Below are 7,374 nucleotides of genomic sequence, written 5' to 3' on the forward strand. Positions count from 1 at the left end.
CAACCATTCCAACCTAATTTTAATCAAAACACGCAATCGTTTAGACCCACCTATACACAACAGATACCTAACAACCAAACTATGTGGCCAAATCATTTCGGACCCAACCAATACATGAACACACAACCATTTACTCACAAAAATCCTTTTCCACAATATTCAAATAAAATTCAAAATCCTCAAACAACACATTTTAAAGGAAATACATACCCTCAACAACAACAACCCTCCACATCTAAAAATACTAACTTCCCGGTTACCAAACGACTAAGACTATCGGACAGTGAACAAACCAAAATGTCTATTGACGAATTGAGATTTCAAGACGCACACGAACACGAATACGAAGAAATACAACCTAATTATAGTGAACAACAGTATTATGACCACAATCAATACCATAGGTTGATTAATGAACAACAATAGCAACAACAGGTACAATACACCGAAAATAAAGATGAACAAAATCAAAATAGCTCAGAACCAAACGAAAATTTTCGGTTAACAGCCCCGGACAACACCAATACATAGAAATAGCATACAAAGGTTGCACATACAATTGCCTTACAGGATCCACAATAAATATGATCAATAAAAATATAGTTTGTCTTCCTATTCAAAATACTATATGCGAAGTTTTGACATCAAATGGCCCTATTACATTGAACAATTTAATTATGTTACCCAGCAATAGTATTTTTAAAACAAATGAACCATTTTATGTACACAATTTTTCTAATAATTATGATATACTAATTGGCAGAAAATTGTTGAAAAATGCACAATCAATTATAAATTACAAAAATAGCACAGTTACCCTTTTTGATAAAACATATAAATTAATAACTTCAAAATCAGAAAAAAACCAAAATTTTGATATCCAAAAGACAATAGAACCAATTAAAAAATCACCTCAGGAATCAATAAAAAAAATTGATTTCGGATTGTTTCGATTAGGTCACCTTAATCAGGAGGAAACTTCAAGGTTGAAAGGTTTATTAAATAAATTCAAAAATCTTTAATATGAAGAAGGAGACAATCTAACATTTACAAATACCATTAAACACGTACTAAATACAACACATAACTCCCCAATTTATTCAAAACAGTACCCACTTGCTCAAGCTCAAGTACCCACTTGCTAATAACTATTCCCGACAGATATCCAATACCAAACATGGACGAAATCCTTGGTAAACTAGGTAAATGCCAATATTTTACAACTATCGATTTGGCAAAGGGATTTCATCAAATAGAAATGGACTCAGAATCAATACCTAAAACTGCATTTTCCACCAAAAGCGGTCATTACGAATACCTTCGAATGCCATTTGGCCTTAGAAATGCACCTGCTACTTTTCAAAGGTGCATGAATAATATCCTTCGACCGTTGCTCAATAAACACTGTTAAGTGTATTTAGATGACATCATAATTTTTTCCACATCCCTTACCGAACATTTAAATTCATTACAGCTAGTTATACCAGTTACTCGTAGAGTAAAAGGGTATACTAGATTCGTCGGAAAGTATGTAACAGGCAGAAGGAAGCGTTTCCGACCCCATAAAGTGTATATATTCTTGATCAGGATCACTAGCCGAGTCGATCTAGCCATGTCCGTCTGTCCGTCTGTCCGTCTGTCCGTCTGTCCGTCTGTCTGTCCGTCCGGATGAACGCTGAGATCTCGGAAACTATAAGAGCTAGGCTATTGAGATTAGGCCTGCAGATTCCTGAGCTTCTTACGCAGCGCAAGTTTGTTTCAGCAGAGTGCCACGCCCACTATAACGCCCACAAACCGCCCAAAACTGTGGCTCCTACAGTTTTCATGCTAGAATAAAAATTTTAACTGAAATGTCTTGTTCTCATCAATACCTATCGATTGACCCAAAAAAAAGTTTGCCACGCCCACTTGAACGCCCACAAACTTCAAAAAATCGTAAATATGAACGCGGATATCTTGGAAAATATCAAAGATTGAGAAATGGGATTTCAGATTTAGATTCCTTAGGCTTAAGCGCAGCGCAATTTTGTCACGCGAATATGCCACGCCCACTAGAACGCCTACAAACCGCCCAAACCTGTGGCGCCCACAATTTTCACGCTAGATCAAAAATTTTAACTGAAATGTATTGGTCTTGTCAATACCCATCGATTAATCCAAAAAAAACTTTGCCACGCCCACTCTAACGCCCACAACGCTTAAATCTGTCTACCGCCGGTAGGTGGCGCATTTCAATCTCGCTTTGCTGCTTGCATATCTCCATTTTCCTTTGGTCCCTTTAGCTGAGTAACGGGTATCTGATAGTCGAGGTACTCGACTATAGCGTTCTTCCTTGTTTTTTCCAAACTTGCAGAAGCAAATTTGAAGTTGCAGTTAGATAAATGTGAATTCTTAAAAAAAGAAGCTAGTTTTCTTGGTCACATCGTAACCCCCAATGGTATAAAACCAAACCCCCTTAAGGTTAAAGCCATAGTTTCATATCCAATTCCAACAAAAGTAAAAGAGATCAGAGCTTTCCTTGGATTAACCGGTTATTATCGTAAATTTATCTCAAACTACGCAGACATAGCAAAACCAATGACCAAACGTTTAAAAAAAGGAGCAAAAATAGATACACAAAATCTCGACTACATAGACGCATTCAAAAAACTTAAAACTTTAATAATTAGAGAACCAATTCTCCAATTACCCGATTTCGAAAAAAAATTCACTTTAACCACAGATGCCAGTAATCTAGCCCTTGGAGCCGTACTTTGTCAAAATGGTCATCCTATATCCTTTATTAGCAGAACACTTAATGAACATGAATTAAATTACAGTGCTATCGAAAAGGAATTACTCGCCATTGTTTGGGCCACTAAAACTTTTCGACATTATTTACTAGGACGACATTTTCTCATTGCTACACAGAGAAAATAAAATACCAAAACTGGTCATCAATCGGGTATTTTTGCATATCAATTTTGATCCCTTATGTTGCCATATCATATTCATATTTCCGAACATATGAAATTGATATTTTCGAACATGTCAATTTGATATTTTTCATAACAGATTGATATGCGCACATATCAAAGTTGTGACCAAATTGTGGTATTTTGTAATATCCAACTGATATGCTTTCATATCAAACTGATATGCTTTCATTTCAAACTGATATACTTTAATATCAGATTGATATGTTTGTAATATCAATATTAATCAGTTTTGTTTTTACTTTTTTTAATCTTTTAAACAAATAAATATTGAAAACCCATAAGATCGCTGTATATATTTATTTTTTATATATTTCGGATCAATTATAAAAATTATTACAGGACTATTAATAAATGACCGATCTCTCTGTACTCGGATGCCTCCTGTAACTTTGCATCAGCGCCAGGAAGTCCTTCTTCTGTCCTCGATAGAAGCTTCCCAGCGAAGTGGTGAACGCCAACTTGCCCAGTTCAGCATCTTGGCCAGCCATTTGACTTTGTGTAGTGCAGTATGTGTTGTCAGCCACCGAAGCGCACGTTAAAGTGTCCAAGAAATAAATATTTTAGAATTAGGCAAACATCAAGTACAAATGAAAATGAGATACTTACCATTTGCAAAAATAAAGACACAACATATGTTAATGTTTCACTTTGTACACTTTCACTTTTCGTCGAATGTTAGAGTGACCGCGGCAATTCTGTCAAAAAATATCTTTTGTACCATACTTAATACTATAAATACACAAAAAATACGAAAGCACAGTCATACTTTTTTTTCGAAGACTTTTCGATGTTACGATTGATATGAAAAACATATCAAATTAATACGAATATATATTAATATGATGCAAAATCATATCAATTAGAAATGTTGACATGAATTCGTATCATGCTGATATGAATTCGTATTAATTTGATATGTAAAAGGTGATATGTGAAAATTGAGGAGACAATATCAAACGGGTATTGTTCCGTTTTTTTCTCCATGTAGTGACCATCAACCTCTTAGGCTGCATACCTTAAAAAAACCAAATGCCAAGTTACAAAGATGGAGAGCCAAGTTAAACGAATACCAATTTAAAATCGACTATATTAAAGGGAAAGAAAATTCAGTTGCCGATGCATTATCAAGAATTAAAATTGAAGAAAATCACCACAGTAAAGTTACTCAACATAGTGCAGAAGAAGATAATAGTAACCTAACTCATTTAACAGAAAAACCAATAAACTATTTCAAAAAACAAATAATTTTCATTAAATCCGATAACAATAAAGTAGAGCATTCAACAATATTCGGTAACTCCATTACCACAATCCAATATAATGTAATGACACTCGACAAGGCCAAACAAATTTTACTTGATCATTTTATTCATAGAAACATTACCATTCATATTGAAAGCGACGTAGATTTTGAAATCATTCAAAGAGCACACAGAGAAATTATTAATACCACTTACACTAAAGTAATTCGCAGCCTCCACTTATTAAGGAATGTTTGTTCATACGCCGAATTCAAAGAAATTATACTTCTATCACATGAAAAACTTTTACATCCAGGTATACAGAAAATGACTAAATTATTCAAAGAAAATCACTTTTTTCCAAATAGCCAACTATTAATTCAGAATATAATAAATGAATGCAACATATGCAATTTGGCTAAAACAGAACACAGAAATACCAAAATGCTTTTTAAAATCACACCCAACCCTGAACATTGTCGAGACAAATTTGTGGTAGATATTTATTCATCTGAGGGAAAACATTACATCAGTTGCATCGACATTTATTCTAAATTCGCTACACTTGAACATATTAAAACAAAGGATTGGATAGAATGCAGGAACGCTCTAATGCGCATTTTTAATCAGTTAGGTAAACCCAAATTACGAAAGGCAGACAGAGACGGAGCTTTCACCAGCTTGACTTTATAGCGATGGCTTGAAGCAGAAGGAATTGAATTACAACTTAACACGGCAAAAACCGGTGTAGCAGACGTCGAAAGACTACATAAGACAATAAATGAAAAAATCCGAATAATCAACTCATCCGATGATGAAGAAGTAAAATTAAGCAAGGTACCCTGCAGTACCATTCGGCGCCGATTAGGCACTCAATCACTGCAAAAAGTTCATCACTCAGCGCCTAATAGGCGCCTAATTTATATGGGATTAGGTGCTCAAATTAACATGGGCATGTCCTAGGGTTCATCAGTGCCTAAAAACTAGCACCCATTCGGCGCATTTTTGAGCACCCCTTTGGGCGCTCGATTAGGCAGTAGAAAAGGCACACATTCGGCACCCATTGAGCGCTCGATTAGGCAGTAGAAAAGGCACACATTCGGCACCCATTGAGCGCTCGATTAGGCAGTAGAAAAGGCACACATTCGGCACCCATTGAGCGCTCGATTAGGCAGTAGAAAAGGCACACATTCGGCACCCATTGAGCGCTCGATTAGGCAGTAGAAAAGGCACACATTCGGCACCCATTGAGCGCTTAGCAGCAAATATAATTTCAATTGTAATTTTTATTTTTATTTATTTTTATTTAAAATTTCAGCTCGGGGGTTCCCGGTGTTATCGGAGTCGTCGGTTCTTCAGCATCTGGGGCCGGCGTTGACTTTTTTTTTGCCCAACATAGGTTTTTCACGCACCTCATTGCTTTTTGCAGTGCCTTTTCGGGAGGCTCCGAGGGCTCCACCAGAGCGATTGAATCTAGTATTAGAAGAAAAATTAGTTTTGAAAATAGAACGAGACGAAAATAAAAACGAGTGATCGAAAGTAATCATTATTTGTAAGTTTTATTTATAATAAAAGATGTGTTATCTTTGGTATTCAATGTAAAAATCCCAGAAGTCATTTAAAAATTAAACTTACAAACAATAGTTACTTTCGGCCCCAATAAAAACTTACTTAACAAGGCGCGGACGAAATTTGGGTAGACTTTGAGCTTCTTCTTGTTTTGGCCCCCTCCAAGTTGTGGGACAGAACAAGTTCCTCGGATAATATGCTTAAAATGGATCGACTTAGCCATCCATTTTTACCATCAGCCTTGTCTAAAAATATAAGAAAATTAAAAAAATATCGAGAAGAAATTTGCAAACTTTTGTTTTCGGTCACTTGATTTATTTTATTTTGTTGTAAAAAATTATTAAGAAAAATATAGCACACACTATTTATGTATTTTTTATTATTTATTAAAACATTCATTGGTTTTGCAGATGCGGAAAAAAATAACACTTTTCCAGGGACTGAAAATAAGAGATGTTTGAGATTTTTATTTAAATAGCCACGTTTGTTTACGTACACAAAAGTAAGAATTGTGGTTTAATGTTATTAATATTAATTTTTAACGAATTTTAACCACAAACATAAGTTTCAAAAACAAACATCTCTTATTTTTTGTCCCTAGAAACTTTGCACTCAATAAGATTTTTTAATGCTTTCATAGATTTGTTTATTATATGCACCATTTGTTGCTTTTCACATCAAAAATTAATATTTTTCACAGCTATTTTTTTTCCGCCACGTGTTATTTTGGGAATCTTGTATTTCCCTTATTTTAAATATAGATTATCTTGTTTTTTACTCTCACTGTTTTCAATATTATTAGTCTGCGACAGACTTACCTGGGAATCGTTTCTTTCTCACTTTTAAGGCACTGATTTAATAAATATAACAATGTTAATTGCTGGTAGTTTTGCTTCAACTTCTAACTCCTTCACCAAAGTAAACGCAAGTGAAAAAGACGAAAAAAGGCGCGTGCCTTCCAGAAAAACAACAACAACAACGGTTCCGCTAAGCCGTTGTTGTTTTTTTGCATGTCCCGTTTGGTCTATGCATCTTGCACTTAAAAGCAGGGTATTTATAGACATATTCGACTATGCAAATCGGTTTATAAAAATATATTTTTAAAACTTTACATATTATTAAATAATATTAATAAACATATAAATTTGTTTAAGAAATACAAATATTTTAAAACCCAAACATATTATTTTAAATGGTTGTTTTAACATTTACGAACAAATGTCGCATTATTCAAAAGGCAAGGGTGCACAAAGGTCTATATATTTTAGTTGCTGGGCCTCCTTCCCTTCACGCGCACTTTTCCGTCAGAGACATGACGAGAGAGGGAGAGCCCAAAATTACTTTTTTGTGCGTTCTCTTTGCAGACCCGACTGAGAGCGCGTCGCTTTGCCGCCGTTGCGCTCAGCTCTGCCGGCGTCGCTGGCTGCTCTGCCGACGTCGCAGTCGGCTTCGTGCCGATTAGGCGCCTAACTCAATTTTGGAACTGCAGGGTAGAGACAATTCTTTACACATACAACCATAAAACAAAACATGACACCACTGGACAAACACCTGCTCAAATATTCTTATACGCTGGACATCCAACA

At 35.3% G+C, this 7,374-nt stretch overlaps 1 long non-coding RNA gene across 1 annotated transcript; it reads right to left on the reverse strand.

Moving 5' to 3' along the window:
* Positions 1 to 5,546: 5,546 nt before the first annotated feature.
* LOC119561790 lies at positions 5,547 to 6,740 on the reverse strand. Its single transcript, XR_005221450.1, has 3 exons — positions 6,607 to 6,740; positions 5,891 to 6,033; positions 5,547 to 5,692 (listed from the first exon to the last, which is right to left on the reverse strand). It is a non-coding gene; the product is annotated as an uncharacterized LOC119561790 (long non-coding RNA).
* Positions 6,741 to 7,374: the final 634 nt, after the last annotated feature.

This window comes from Drosophila subpulchrella, unplaced genomic scaffold, assembly GCF_014743375.2.
Source record: "Drosophila subpulchrella strain 33 F10 #4 breed RU33 unplaced genomic scaffold, RU_Dsub_v1.1 Primary Assembly Seq367, whole genome shotgun sequence".
NCBI classification, from domain to species: Eukaryota; Metazoa; Arthropoda; class Insecta; order Diptera; family Drosophilidae; genus Drosophila; species Drosophila subpulchrella.